Genomic DNA, 16,799 nt, shown 5'->3' with positions numbered 1-16,799 from the left:
ACTAGCTCAAAAAAAATAAGTAAATGCATGAAGAATACCAAATGAAGTCAGAAATTGTTGAAATTTTGTGATGTGCCTTTGAATGGTGCATTTTGAACACACAAAAAGTATGGAGTTCAAATAAGTTCAAAAAAATGAAATCCCTTTGTAAGAGATGAGTTCTCGTTCGAAACCGTGCTACTTCGAGAGAGATTGTCAGTTTTGTACACGAACTGCATCCAGTTTTTGTCGTAGCCCTCTCAACTTTTTAACACATGCTATGTGGGTGAAATGATGATAGCATGCCAACTTTCAACATTTTCAGAGTTCATTTGTAGTGCTTTTCAATTTCAGGGTCAACTAGCTAAAAAAAAAAGTAAATGCACGAAATATACCAAATGAAGTCAGAAATTGTTGAAATTTTGTGATGTGCCTTTGAATGGTGCATTCTGAACACACAAAAAGTATGGAGTTCAAATCAGTTCAAAAAAAAATGAAATCCCTTTGTAAGAGATGAGTTCTCGTTCGAAACCCTGCTACTTCGAGAGAGATTGTCAGTTTTGTACACGAACTGCATCCAGTTTTTGTCGTAGCCCTCTCAACTTTTTAACACATGCTATGTGGGTGAAATGATGATAGCATGCCAACTTTCAACATTTTCAGAGTTCATTTGTAGTGCTTTTCAATTTCAGGGTCAACTAGCTCAAAAAAATAAGTAAATGCACGAAGAATACCAAATGAAGTCAGAAATTGTTGAAATTTTGTGATGTGCCTTTGAATGGTGCATTTTGAACACACAGAAAGTATGGAGTTCAAATAAGTTAAAAAAAATGAAATCCCTTTGTAAGAGATGAGTTCTCGTTCGAAACCGTGCTACTTCGAGAGAGATTGTCAGTTTTGTACACGAACTGCATCCAGTTTTTGTCGTAGCCCTCTCAACTTTTTAACACATGCTATGTGGGTGAAATGATGATAGCATGCCAACTTTCAACATTTTCACAGTTCATTTGTAGTGCTTTTCAATTTCAGGGTCTACTAGCTCAAAAAAAAAGTAAATGCACGAAATATACCAAATGAAGTCAAAATAACAAAATAAATAATAGTTTGGATAGTCAAAATTATTAATTATGAAAATAAAAAGTAGTTTTGCATTATTTATTCAATTCGAAACACTTTTCATTATCATAGTTTTGTCAAATTCTCAAATATGCAAAAAGAATTTTTAATAAACATAGTTTTTAATTGAAAATAACAAAATAGATAATAGTTTGGATAGTCAAAATTATTAATTATGAAAATAGAAAATAGTTTTGAATTATTTATTCAATTTCAAACACTTCTCATTATCATAGTTTTGTCAAATTCTCAAATATGCAAAAAGAATTTTTAATACACATAGTTTTTAATTGAAAATAACAAAATAAGTTAATAGTTTGGATAGTCAAAATAATTAATTTTGAAAATAGAAAAAAATTGAAACTATATGAGAAATCATGGACAAAATTCGACCTGAATTCACTTCGAATTCAGATTGAATTTTATCCACAATTTCGAATATAGTTTCAATTTTCAGTAAGTTTAGGCCCGTAAGCCCGCTTTAGAGAGGAGCTCGATGGACAAGCTGCGACGGGGCTTATAAACAAGTGTTAGTCCCCCTCGTTGGGCGAGGTGGGACTAAACTTATCGTGCAGCCGAGGAGGGGCTTTAGTCCCGGGTGGAGCCACGACCGGGGACTAAAGACCCCCTTTAATCCCGGTTGGAGCCACGCCCCGGGACTAAAGACCCCCTGCTTCCCGCCTCTTGGTCTGCCCGAAAAGAGGCCTTTAGTCCCGGGTCGTGGCTCCACCCCGGACTAAAGGGGGTCTTTAGTCCCGGCCCGAGCCACGCACCGGGACTATAGATCCACCTATATAAGCGGGACTTCGAAAATATCCAACCCAATTTGTCCATTTCTCTTCTTCTTCCTCTCGTTCTCCTGCCCGGCGCGGCACATCGACGAACTAACCGACGCCGTCAGGCTGCCCGCCGTCCTCCTCGCCGTTGGCCGTCCTCCTCGCCGCCGTGCCGTCCTCCTTGCCGTCCTCCTCGCCGTCGGCCGTCCTCCTCGCCGCCGCGCCGTCCTCCTTGCCGTCCTCCTCGCCGCCGTGCCGTCCTCCTCGTCGTCGCGCCGTCCTCCGCGCCGTCCTCCTCGCCGCGCGCCGTCGACACCTTCGGCCAGTAAGCCCCCCGCCCCCTCCTCCCCAACACTCCGGCCAGTATATATAGAAGAAAGGAAGAAAAAGGAGAAGAAAAGAATAAAAAGGAGAATAAAAGAAGAAAAAGAAAAAGATTTTTTTGTCATTTAATTCCAATTGTTATTAGGTTTGTGCTAGATCATTAGGGTTAGTAATATTTGAAATTAGGTTAGGGTTACAAGAAGAAGAAATATGAACAAAAATAAGAAAATAAGAATAGGAAAAATGAAAATAAGAAGAGGAGGAGAAGAAAATAAGAAAAAGTGTATATTGTATAGTGTATATGCTTAAGTGTATAGTGTATATAGTGTATAGTGTATAAGGAGAGGAGGAATTTTGCTATAGTGTATAGTGTATAAGAAAAGAAGAAAAGAAGAGGAGGAGAAGAGAAGAAAAGAAGAGGAGGAGAAGAAAAATGAAAATAAGAAGAGGAGGAATTTTGCTATTGTATAGTGTATATGCTTAAGTGTTAATAGTGTTTCTTAGATTATTGCTTAATTTTGCTATTATTAATAGTTTTATTTTGCCATTGTATATGCTTAAGTGTTAATAGTTTATTTTTAGCAAGAAAATTAATAGAACTAGCTTATTTTTTTAGTTCATTTTACGATGCCTATCCCGCATCCTCGTCGTCGACTCGGCGGAGGACACCTGCTTGATCAGAGGGGCCCTGTCCGGGACTGGGCTCCGCCCGGCTGGTATTGGGAGGTGCTACCTTCCGGGGGGCGTAGGTTGGTGAGGAGCCAGCCCGTCGTTGACCCGATCCTTGTTTGGTGGCGGTCGCGTGGGCCAGTGAGGGTGTCGAGGCTTCCGTACTCCGCGGAGGTGGTACGTCACCGTGTCAGCGAGGAGGATGAGCACGTCCGTCGCTACATGGTTGCGTTGGAGGGCAGGTTCGAGCATACCTGGCAGGTTCTTCGGGGATCTCACTGGAGCTATGATCCTGTGATGGTTCCTTCTCTTTGGGTGTCCACCGCCCGCGCCGATACACGTCGGGCGCTACGGTTCTAGATGTATTAGTGATGCTATATGTATGATAGTATTCGAGGAGTATTAGTGATAATATTCGACGATGTACGGACAAAAGTGATGATGTATTAGCTTATAATTGAATGCATGCTAATTTGAATACTACTTTATTTTACGATTTGGTTTTTCTTATTGAATGCTCAAATTGGAAAAGTACTCCTACTTTGAATACTATGCAGAAATCTAGGAGTCTCAAATTGGAAAAGTACTCCTACTTTGGTTTTTGGTACAAAGGTTAAGAGAATCCCTTTTTTGCAGAACTATGGATCCACATATCAGGAACCTCGAAGAGGAAGAACTTCTGGAAGATATAATCAAAGACGGCCCCGACGTTGAACCAGCTGAATCTCCGTCGTCATATCTAAACCAAGACGTTGGAATGGAGGTCGAGCGACACGAAGATGAAGCCGATGGGGCAGGAGATAGGTCCAATGACGGAGAAGGTGATAGCTCCACTGATGGAGAAGCCGGTGAAGAGGAGAAGTCCGGCGAGGTATACATATGAAGTTCGACAATCACTTGTAATATGTGAAAAATATTGGAGATAGCTCTATATTGTATACATATACATTCATTTGACGAATGTTTCTCCCTCTTAGGCCTCCACATCGAGCAAAACTACGAAACGAGGCCCGACTAGAAAGTTGGATGCACGGATGCATTACACATTTGAGGTGATATTTCCTACGGGCGAACCCAAGCTTCCTAAGAATGCTGCTGACACATTCAAGAAGCAATGCGGAGTTCTCGTTAGGGATCACGTCCCGATCAGCGTTCGGGAGTGGAACAAGCGCAAAGGGGCAGCCGATAGTGACTATGTCGCCGAAAGGTACAAAGATAATCTTTGGAACGATCTCATGTCACATTTCAACCTGCGAGAATGTGAGAATGAAGACTCCGCAAACAAACTGAGGGCCAAAGTCAAGCAGTGGACTCTGAAGAAGATGGCCGAACTATTCCGTAGCTGGAAGAAGAAGCTATGGAAAAACTATCTGAAGACACAGAAAGTGCCAGTATTCGAGGGGTATCTAGCCAAGCAGGCGAATCACTGGAAGGCATTTCAAGAGTACAAGGAGTCAGAAGATGCCCAGGCATTATCAGAAAATAACAAGATAAATGCCGACAAGAAGAAATATCACCACAAGCTGGGGCCAGGGGGCTATGAGACTGCCATCCCAAAGTGGGATAAGAAAGAGCAAGATCTTATAGATAAAGGTGTCGTACCCGAACCACTCCGTGATGAGTGGGAATTGAGAGCAAGAAATTGGTTCCTTGCGCATGGTGGGTCGTACGACGAAACAACAGGGGACCTCATCTGCAATGACAATCTTAGGATACCCAGGGAGAATTGCAAAAGGACAGTGAAAGAAATTAAGGAGGGACAAAGAAAGTTCACTGCAGATAGAGATAAAGGTTTGCTCACACTGGTCCTCGGCAATGATGAACATGGAGGACGAACGCGAGGCTTCGGTCCTTCTTACCCGTGGTGGCTTGGGTTTGCCAGAGAGCAAGACACTTACAGAAGCCGAGAGAGGGCAAAGAAGCGGCAGCAGGATGAGGAGAATGACAAGTTCAACCAGTTGCTTGCCAGGATTAACGAGCAACAGAAGCAGATTGATGAGCTTAGAGGAGTACTGCGCTAGGAAGATCCTGCAGTTGATATTACCGGCGCCCCATCTAAGCGGAAAAGCAGCGTGGCTGAATCTGAGGCCCTGCCCGACGATGAACGAAGAATGATAGAGGGCGGTCCCGGCTACCCCGTGGATGGAATCAAGGAATCAACATCATGTGAACTCCATCAGAAATTCAAGAACATATCCATGAAGGTGGCCGTCGGGTAAGCTTTACCTTCTGGCCCTGATGGACGCTGGCATGGCCGTGAGATTCCAGCTGGCTTTGCTAAAGTCGGGGTGGATGAAATCATGACGGGGTTTAATGATATGGAGCTCGACATAGCTGGACCCGAAGATGAGAGGACACTCGGAGAAGTACTGGGTGGAGTCATCCTATGGGACAAGAACTACATCAAGCTTCCAGGCTCGGCCCCAAGGACAACACCGCCTCCGAGTCGTCGCAGGTCACCTACACCTCCATTACCTCCAAGCCCTCCACATGACGTCGGCCAGCACAACACGAGTCCATCTCGATCACCGCCGCCGGACTTGGGTCGTCCGTCTCCGCCGCCGTCCGCACATGATACTAAGCGGAAGCGTGCCAGCAAGAACGCTTCGTCGATGATTTCTAAGGGACGGAGCTCCCCAAAGCGCAAACTGTCGCCCCTCCCAAAGGTACCTCATGCTAATCTTCCTATCAGACCTTATGATCGTACCCCCGAGGAAAACGCCAGGATAGCTAAGGAACATCATGATGCGCAGATGAAAAGGAAGGAACCCGAGCCCCGCCCGAAATACACCGAGAAGAACATAGCATGGGCAAAAGACTTCATAACCACTCCATCACAGTATGAATTACACTATAAGCCTGATAACTATACACGCACATTGCATAAGGAAGTGAAAAAGAGCAGGTCACATGCAAGTGCAAGTGGGAGCAAATAAAGTTCAACTACAAGCAAGAAAAAATCAGACGTTCCTCAGCTTGGATAACAGGCCAAACAGTCGATCCCACCCCTCAAGGTGTTAACCGAGAATGTTCCCCCTCCGGTGCAGGGGCAAGATTTTGAAAATGCAAAGGAGTTGGCGGATGAATGTGGTATCTCGGTTGAAGATTTGCTGGCTTCCCAAGACGACAGGATACCCAAGGCTGTGGTAGCCCCTAAGCCACAGTTTGTCATGGGAGAGCCTTTGGTCAGCAAAGATGATCTCCCAACAAATATGCGTTACTTGCATAAATGGTACTTAAGTGAATCAAAGAATGGGAGAACGATGATCGTGCTGAGTGTCCCACAGGAGTACTACGGCCGCTCCGAAGAAATCCATATCGACTTTGATGAACTCTTCCAGATGTACAATGACGACGCCCTCGACAAATCGCTTATGAGTTGCTATTGTCTGTAAGTTTTTCAATTCGTTGTCTACATATAACTTGTTTAGTTATTTCAATTCATTGTCTATATATAACTTGTACTCTATTATGCAGACTGAAGATTCTGGAGTGTAAAAGTAAGAGCATCCTAAATATTGGGTTTATTGATCCAGATAAAATACATGTAGCGACGCTAACTAATTATCCCAAGGAGACGGAGGAAAACCTTCTAAGGTTTCTAAGAGATCAAAATTTTCTGTGACCACATACTGTTTCCATACAACTTCAGGTGAGGGTCTTTACTCTGTTGTGTGCATTCACTTATAAGTGTAATTGATAAGTTACTCACTCACACACACACACACACACACACACACACACACACACACACACACACACACACACACATATATATATATATATATATATATACATGTGCAGCTTCCATTGGATTCTCTTGGACATTCAAATTAATAAGGGAAGAGTTAATGCCTTCGACCCATTATCGAGACCCTTGGAACAGTTCCAAAGCCTGCAGGACATGCTCCAAGGGTAATTTTAATCATTTTTGCGCTCTATCGGTCTCTTTTGATGATTTTCTGATATATCAATTAATGAAAAACTTAGCAAATCATTATCCTTGTCGGGCAGGGTTTGGAATCGGTTCAAGTGCGTGACTCCTGGTAACTTTCCTGAGAAGCTGACCTTTAGAGCGGCTCAGGTAAGTAGTAGTATGATATACTTCTATTAATTTTCAATACATTTATGATGCTAGATTATTATTTTGATTATATATATTCTATTCTCGTAAAGTGCGACCAGCAGCCACGGGGAACACATCTATGCGGATACTATGTTTGCGAGACCATTCGCACGTTTACCTCTGAGTTCAAGGATCACAGATTCGACGTAAGCAATGAACATTCACACCTCTATTTTTACCCGTCATTCTTTGTTATCATGATTGATATTCATATTCATCTCCTCTTCTTATATAGCAGACCATGAGGACGAAGGTCCTACCAGAGCAACGCGCGATTGCTGTTGCAGAGGAGCTTGCGGGATTTCTGAGGACAGAAGCTATAGAAGACAAAGGAAGATTTAGTGTAGCTAAGGGCCATTACTGATGTTCGTCCATGTAATCGAATAGACGGGCTCTAGTCCCGATAATTCAGATCTCCATATAATTGTATATATATGATCACTTGTAAGATAAGTTAATCTTATATATATATGCATAATTATTTCTATTTTAAATTATATGAAAACTAATTCCCGAACACCAAACGAGGCATCACGTTAATCTCTTGAACACCTAAACCCTAAAACCCTAAAACCCAAAAATAATTTCATTCAAAAAAAACCCAAAAGCCAGCAAAATCTGAAAATCTTTAGTCCCGGACCGTGTAACGAACCGGGACTAAAGGGCCTGCCCCTGGGGCGCTACGAGGCGCCCACGTGGAGCACCTTTAGTCCCGGCATGTAAGAGGGCCGGGACGAAAAGGTTAGGCCTTTAGTACCGCCCCTTTAGTCCCGGTTGGTGAACCGGGACTAAAGTCCCTTACGGGCCGGGGCTATAGGCCCTGTCCCCACTAGTGTATGTGTTTGGAGCAGCTGCAACTCACCCCCGTTGCTCCCATAGGTTTGCTCCTGGGAAATCCTCCTCCTCTGTCTAATGTGCTTTTGTGCTCTTTTCAATAATTAATTATGGATTTTTTTCCAGCAGTAATAGACAAAGTATTGCACATATGCAACAACAAACACACATGAAAAAAAAGGAGAGGTCCATATCTAACTGCTGAGAGAGGTATAAGTACACAAAAGCTACGCCCATTTGTTGAATTCTATCGTATCGAGGAGCCTCGAGTTAAGGGACCCATCCATGAACAATATCCTTTGTGTAGTTCCATTGCAAATGATTGATCAAAGAACTCATTTTTTCTCAACAAAGTAAGAATTATTTTCAAAGCCATTATATTGATTCAGCTGAAATATGTACCTTCTACTTATTTTAAAGCCAAAGTGAATTTCTCTTCGAAGGTTACATATTTTAGTTCTGTATTTTAGTTTGTCAATTATCATCTGCAAGAAGTTTAAAAAAATCTTAGGAAAACTTGTTTATGAGATTATAATTAGCACCTAAAATTTTTTATATGACGTAAGCACGTTTTTGTGATTCCTTTTTTGACCCTCCAATAGGACCCTGAGAAAGATTAGAACTCTGAATAACTGAATAAGGTATGTTTTGTAACTAGCGCAGTTCAGATGAGAGATGTTGCTAACTCGTGCTTCATTTTTTACACTATCAAGAAATTTAAAACATTATTTTTCTGGTTGTAGGTTTAATATAATTACAATGTGCACTTGTTGAACCCGCAACATTTGTCTAGCTCGCTTGAAATTTTCGTCTATATCAGATTCACCTCTTAAGTTAATTCATCCACATTTCATATTATATATTTATGTAGTAGGAAATTGTGATTCAAGCAAGAACTGTTTAGTGCATACATATCAATTTGTTTTATATCATTTTAATTCAAGTGTATGTATATTATTGTTTAGATTGTAATATAAGTTTATAATTTTCATTGTTTTCATACTTCTGGTATTCCATATGAGTAGTGTTATATACGTATATTTTAAATGAGCTTCGATGTCAAATGGTGAGATGGCTCCTAATTCATTTCAGATTTCACACATACTCTAGCTACTCACTAGCAATCTAAGTTAATTGTTGTTCCATGTACTGATCCATATTGAATGTAATGTATAGATTAAACCAAATAAGAGAAGCGAAACTGTTTTCTATTTGTTACAACATTTTCTTTGTTGATGTCTACTCACTCCATCTTACAATATAAGACGGTTTTTGCAAGCTATATATTAGCTTGCAAAAAAAAATCTTATATTATGGGACGTAGGGAGTAATATATTGGTGTCTAAGGAACTTCAATTTTATGTTTTGCCATTTTGAAATATTGTGAAAAATTCTGTAATTTTATGGAGAAATGGACGGGCGCAGCAACGCGCGTCATCAATGATCTAGTTATACAGTATAATGCGCAATAAATAGCGCATCTATGTTCCTATTCTTTAGAACTTTCTTTAGAACTTTCGCTCTGTAAATATTCATTAGCAGTTAGGTGGTCCAGTTGCTAGCATCTCTGTGTGCAATTGCCAGGGGGGGCGCCAGTCCCCTAACCGGCGCAGAAGGCACCGAGTAGGAGCTCCCCGATGTTCCCGTTGGCGCCCCTCAGCGGGAGACACATACCCAATGCAATGTGGGTTGGCCCGTTACTGGTATTCCATTGTTCTTTGGTTTCTTGACTTGGGATAGAAGCCCTACTGTACTACATGAATATTAAAATATTCAAGATTTTTATAATATCTTCCAGATTTCTAAAATGTTTCCAAATTTTCGAAAAAGATCTTTAATATAAAAATGTTCGACAATTTTACTAAATGGTACATAATTTGAATAATATTTCACTTTTAAAATATTGTTAATAAATTTAGAAATTATTCCAAGTTTTAATAAATGTTTATGATTATTCAAAAATATCTATAAATTTTATAAATGTTCCAACATTAATATAAATGTTATATTTTTCATAAAATATCCATGTATTTGTAAAATATTCAAGGATTTAAGTTATTCATGAACTAAAAATGAAAAAAAAATTGAATGTCATGGTGCTAAATCTGACAACAAGAGATATAGTAGAAAGAAGTTTGATCTATTGAGACGCAATGGGGGACACAAAGATCTAACACTGGAATTTGTCCCATGACTAACATGGGCCCAAAGAACGAGTGATGTTCTCATTTTTCTACCCGCCACTACTAGCAGGCTGAAAACCACTAACTGGTCCAGATTATGCCGTCACTAACATAACCTCACCTATAAGAGGTTCCCAAGTAGTGGAGAGAGACACATACAAAACTTTTATGGATGAAATCATGAGATACATCTCATTGTTAACACCCTCTCTAAAAAGTATTTTGCCTTAATGTAATACATAGAGATCGTATGTTAGTCCCTAGTAGGATAGGGGCACAACCACCTTTATCTTGACACTACCGTCATAGCTTTGACAAGTGGAATGTAATTAAGTAGGACACACACTCGTGCTGACACATCTCCATAGGGATAAAAATAGAACTTCAAGTTTACAAGTCTAATAAGTACTCAAAATCCGTCTCTACCAGCTTCTTAGTATACAACAAAACATGCAAATGAACTTAAGCTCATATATTTCAATATATAAGCTCCATAGAAATAGGGGCTCTAGTTACTCCATGGCGTTCCCAAGCCAAGTTGCAACACCTCCCCCCCAATATCTCGGGACAATCTTCTTATTTTCCCCATCTCTACATCCCTCCCGCTGTCTCTCCCTCACACGAGCATCGCCTGTTGGGAAACATAGTAGAAAACAAAAAAAAATCATCCTACGGGTCAAGGTTCCGATCACTATGAAGATGCATACACGATCGGGTCGTTATCAACTTCTAGGTGGAATGGAAAAAAAGTTCACATAGATCATTCTTGAATTCACTCGAAGCGTCCACGAATTCCTTGGACAAAAGATCAAACCCATGATCTCTCTAAAGATTGCATACAGACAGGCTTCATGATCGGACAGCTCTTCGCCGTCGAGAACTTGACGTCACTGGAGAGCTAGAGAAGGGAGAAGATAACCTCACGAGCCTCTCTATTATGAGGAACTAGGAAAAAATAGAACTAGATCAACTCTAGGTTAAAGCTAGATAGAAGGCACATATGGAACTGGAGGAACTTGTGTGCCCCCCCTACACACAGGTGGAGGGAGGGAGGGGGGCAGCCGAGTTGGGGAAGAGGATTCTCTTCCTTGGCGCACCAACCAGGGAGGAGGGGTGCTCCTCAAACTCGTTTTGGTCCTCCCTAGCTTGTCTAACAAGCTAAGGGGGCGCCACATGTGTACACCCTTATGGGGCCCATTGGGCCCATGAACTCTTCCTATTAGGCCTTTAGCTGTTTATTTTATCCCATGGTGCTTAATAAAATCCCGGGGGCTACTCGTAAATACCAGAGCCAAGCTATATGTATATCAGGTCCCTGAAAACATTTTGCACCTATCCTTCATTACCCAGTATGCCCCAAAACCCTACCAGTGAATGCAAAACACTTCCGATTTCTCTCAAAACTATTTCTTTTATTGCCAAACTTTTTTAGTATTATTTATCATATTTCTAACTCCTATATAACTCAACAGATCGTAATCCCTTAAGCGTGTGACCCTCGAAGTTCTATGAAATATAAATGAACGGAAACATCTTTCATTCAGTGATCCATATTGATTCCTATACTCACACAAATGATACTCGAGTGAACCTTTGATCATTGTATGTTTTTGATAACCCACAAGTATAGGTAATCATTTGTAGCTGTTCTCGATAAGTAAGAGTGTCGAATCCAACGAGGAGCTAAAGGTAGAATTTATATTTTCTCAAGTTCTATCGACCACCCATATAACTCTATGCGCAACAATGTTCACCATACCAAGTGCAAGAAACAAACCACTTTGCGGGAATAAAATTACAAGTACTTTGTAGGTATAGTAGGATAATTTTGGAAGATAATAAAGAATGTGAAAATAAATGTTAGGTGTTGTTTTAATAAAATAACAACAAAATAAATATAGGGAATGTGGAAAAATGGTGGTAGGATTTGCAAAATTGTCCCTAAGCAAGTGGTTAAGTCACTAGATAGATATCAAGTGTTTATGTGGGAGATGCTACTACTAGCATGTCATCCCTTACTTGGAATTCTATGCATTTATGATTGGAACTATTAGCAAGCATCTGCAACTACTAATGTCCATTTAGGTAAAACTGTGAGAGCCCGAGAACGACACTCCATAAGATTCCCCTGTTTTCCATTGTCGTCATGTTATTATTTTGTTTGCCGCATTCATCATCGCATCATTTGCATCATCCGTATTGCATCGGCACTCCGTTGCTGCTGATGTCTACTACGCAACCTTCTCCTTGTAGACGTTGTTGGGCCTCCAAGTGCAGAGGGTTGTAGGACAGTAGCAATTTTCCCTCAAGTGGGTGACCTAAGGTTTATCAATCCGCGGGAGGCGTAGGATGAAGATGGTCTCTCTCAAGCAACCCTGCAACCAAATAACAAAGAGTGTGTTGTGTCCCCAACACATCTAATACAATGGTAAGTTGTATAGGTGCACTAGTTCGGCGAAGAGATGGTGATACAAGTGCAATATGGATGGTAGATATAGGTTTTTGTAATCTGAAATTACAAAAACAGCAAGGTAACAAATGGTAAAAGTGAGCACGAACAGTATTGCAATGCGTGGAAACAAGGCCTAGGGTTCATACTTTCACTAGTGAAATTCTCTCAACAATGATAACATAATTGGATCATATAACCAGCCCTCAACATCCAACAAAGAGTCACTCCAAAGTCACTAATAGCGGGGAACAAACGAAGAGATTATTGTCGGGTACGAAACCACCACAAAGTTATTCTTTCTGATCGATCTATTCAAGAGTCCGTGCTAGAATAACACCTTAAGATACATATCAACCAAGATCCTAATGTCGCCTAGATACTCCATTGTCACCTCAAGTATCCGGGGGCATGATTATACGATATGCATCACAATCTCAGAATCATCTATTCAACCAACACAAAGAACTTCAAAGAGTGCCCCAAAGTTTCTACCAGAGAGTCAAAACGTGTGCCAACCCCTGTGCATAGGTTCCCAATGTCACGAACCCGCAAGTTGATCAGCAAAACATACATCAAGTACTCACATGAATCCACGTGTGCCAACCCATATGCATAGGTTCCCATTGTCACAAACCCGCAAGTTGATCACAGCAGATAGACACGTGCAAGACATACATCAAGTGTTCTCAAAGACTCAATCCGTTAGATAACTCCAAAGGGGAAACTCAATTCATTACAAGAAGGAGAGGGGGAAGAACATCATAAGATCCAACTATAGTAGCAAAGCCCATGGTACATCAAGATCAAGACATCTCAAGAACACGAGAGAGAGAGATCAAACACAAAGCTACTGGTACATACCCTTAGCCCCGAGGGAGAACTACTCCCTCCTCGTCATGGAGATCGCCGGGATGATGAAGATGGCCACCGGAGATGGATTCCCCCTCCGGAAGGGTGCCAGAACGGGCTCCAGATTGGTTTTTGGTGGCTACAGAGGCTTGCGGCGGCGGAACTCCCGATCTAGGTTTCTTTCTGGGGGTTTCTGAATTTATAGGAATTTATGGCGGTGGAATTGCGTCAGTTGGGCCTACGAGGAGGTCACAAGCCTGCGCGCCACCACCGGGGGGGGGGGGGGGGGTGGCGGCGTGAGGGCTTGTGACTCCCTCGTGGCCCATCTGGCCTTCTCCCAAAGCTTCGAGGGTCTCTTTTGGTCCAAAAAAATCATCGTAAAGTTTCATTCCATTTGGACTCCGTCTGAAAATGGGCCAAAAACAAGGAAAAAACAGAAACTGGCACTTGGCACTGAGTTAATAGGTTAGTCCCAAAAAAGATATAAAATATCATATTCATGCATATAAAACATCCAAAGTTGACAAGATAATAGCATGGAACCATCAAAAATTATAGATACGTTGGAGACGTATCAGCCACCAGTTTTCAAAACTTGCATCCGTTATTAGTTGTCGGTTCTCTCTGTGTTCGTCGTTGACCGTTTTGAGCTCGAACACACTCGCACGCGCCCGCGACATCGTTAAAAATCTTGTTTTTAAAAGTGTGTTTCAAATATTCTCGGATTTAGTTGAAACTTGGCGTGCGGTATTATTTTAATATAGGTAGGCCGCCTGCCAAATTTCATCGCAATCGGAGTCTGTTTGATACCTGAACGGTCGACGGTAGCGGCACCGTTGTCGGTTATTTATCGGACGTTTTTTCGGTGTTTTAAAATCACGTTGCCAGGTGCCCGTTTCCCTCTCATCACCGGCTAGCCTACTCTATGCAGCTGCCTGATAACCCACAAGTATAGGGGATCACAACAGTTTTCGAGGGTAGAGTATTCAACCCTAATTTGTTGATTTGACACATGGGGAAGCCAAAAAATATTCTCAAGTATTAGCAGTTGAGTTGTCAATTCAACCACACCTGAAAGACTTAGTATCTGCAGCAAAGTATTAGTAGCAGAGTAGTGTGATAGCAACAGTAGCAATGGTAACAGTAGCAACAGTGACAGAAGTAGCGACAGAGTAACAGTAGCAGCAGCGACATCAATAGCGACAAAGTAACAGTAGCAGCAGTGACAGTAGTAGTGACAAAGTAACGTAGCAAGGACCAGTAGGAAAAACTCGTACGCATTGGATCGGTGATGGATAATTATGCCGGATGATATTCATCATGCAACAGTTATAACACGGAGAGATATGTAACTAGCTCCAGTTCGTCAATGTAATGTAGGCATGCATTCCGTATGTAGTCATACGTGCTTAGGAAAAAGAACTTGCATGACATCTATTGTCCATCCCTCCCGTGGCAGCGAGGTCCTAATGGAAACTACGGGATATTAAGGTTCTCCTTTTAATAGAGAAGTGGAACAAAGCATTAGCACTCAGTGAATACATGAACTCCTCATACTATGGTCATCTCCGGGAGTGGTTCTGACTATTGTCACTCCGGGGTTGCCGGGTCATAACACATAGTAGGTGACTACAACTTGCAAGATAGGATCAATAACACACATATATTGACGAGAACATAATAGATTCAGATCTGAAATCATGGCACTCGGACCCTAGTGACAAGCATTAAGCATGGCAAAGTAGTAGCAACATCAATCTCAGAACATAGTGGATACTAGGGATCAATCCCCATCAAAACTAACTCGATTTCATGATAGATCTCATCCAACCCATCATCGTCCAGCAAGCCTACGATGAGATTACTCACGAACGGTGAAGAGCATCATGGAATTGGCGATGAAGGAAGGTTGGTGATGACGATGGCGACGATCTCCCCTCTCCGGAGCCCAGAACGGACTCCAGATCTGCCCTCCAGAGGAAGAACAGGTGGTGGCGGCGACTCCGTATCGTAAAACGCGATGAACTCTTCTCCTTCATTTTTTTCCAGACGAAAGGTACTAAATAGAGCTGGAGTTGGAGGCGGTGGAGCTCCGTGGGCCCCACAAGCCTGCTAGGCGCGGCCAGGGGGCCCGCGCCTGGTGGGCTTGTGGTCTCCTCGCTCCACTCCTCCGGTTGATTTTTGTGCCAGTATTTTTTTATATATTCCACAAAAAATCCTCGTGAATTTCCAGGTCATTCTGAGAACTTTTATTTCTGCGCAAAAACAACACCATGGCAATTCTACTGAAAATAGCGTTAGTCCGGGTTAGTTCCATTCAAATCATGCAAATTAGAGTCCAAAACAAGGGCAAAAGAGTTTGGAAAAGTAGATACGACGGAGACGTATCAACTCCCCCAAGCTTAAAGCCTTGCTTGTCCTCAAGCAATTCAGTTGACAAACTGAAAGAGACAAAAGAAAAACTTTTACGAACTCTGTTTGATCTTGTTGTTGCAATTATGTCTAATTCATATCCAGAATTTCAGCAAGATCATAAGCAAACCACATAAGCAAATGACATTTAGGTCTCAAGAGGAACTCATATCAATGACATAATCAACTAGCGAGCAATAATAATAAGTTTCAAACGTCAACACTTCAATCAAAACAATCATGTAGCAGTACGAACATATGGTATCTCGCTAGCTCTTTCTGAGACCGCAAAACATAAATGCAGAGCACCTTCAAATACCAAGGGCTGACTGAACATTGTAATTCATGCCAAAGAAGATCCAATCAGAGTCATACTCAATATATATTAAAAGCAAAGCATAGAAATGAGAAAGGTGCTCTCTAATTGGTGCTTTTATAAGAAGAGGATGACTCAACAAAAACATAAATAGATAGTCTCTTCCGAGAGGGAAGCATTGATTTGCAGAGGTGCCGGAGCTCAAGCTTTGAAGACAGAGACAAATAATTTTGGGTGGCATGCTTCCATTATCAACGTGATGACCAAGAGTTTTCACCATCTTCCATGCTACACATACTATACGCGGTTCCCAAACAGAAAAGTAAAGTTTTGACTCCCCCACCACCAATTAATCACACTCCACGACTAGACGGATACTCGGGTGCCGTCCATACCAACAACAACCCAGGGGGAGTTTTGTTTGTAATTATCTTTTCGATTTGAGCATGGAACTAGGCATTCCAATTACCGACCCCTTTCTCGTGAGTGATAGTGAATAAACACGTATCGAGGATAACACGCCTAGCATGGAAGATATTGATCGCCCCTTCTCACCACATGAGCGGTTCGGGCACGCAAAACAGATTATTTCTTGAAGGTTTAGAGAGTGGCAAATGCAAATTTACTTGGAACGGCAGGTAGATTCCACATATAGGTAGGTATGGTGGACTCATATGGAACAACTTTGGGTTTATGGAAGTGGATGCACAAACAGTATTCCCGCTTAGTACAAGTGAAGGCTAGCAAAAGACTGGGAAGCGAC

This window comes from Hordeum vulgare, chromosome 1H (assembly GCF_904849725.1).
Source record: "Hordeum vulgare subsp. vulgare chromosome 1H, MorexV3_pseudomolecules_assembly, whole genome shotgun sequence".
Taxonomy (NCBI): domain Eukaryota; kingdom Viridiplantae; phylum Streptophyta; class Magnoliopsida; order Poales; family Poaceae; genus Hordeum; species Hordeum vulgare.
Note: the sequence above shows the minus strand (reverse complement) of the source record.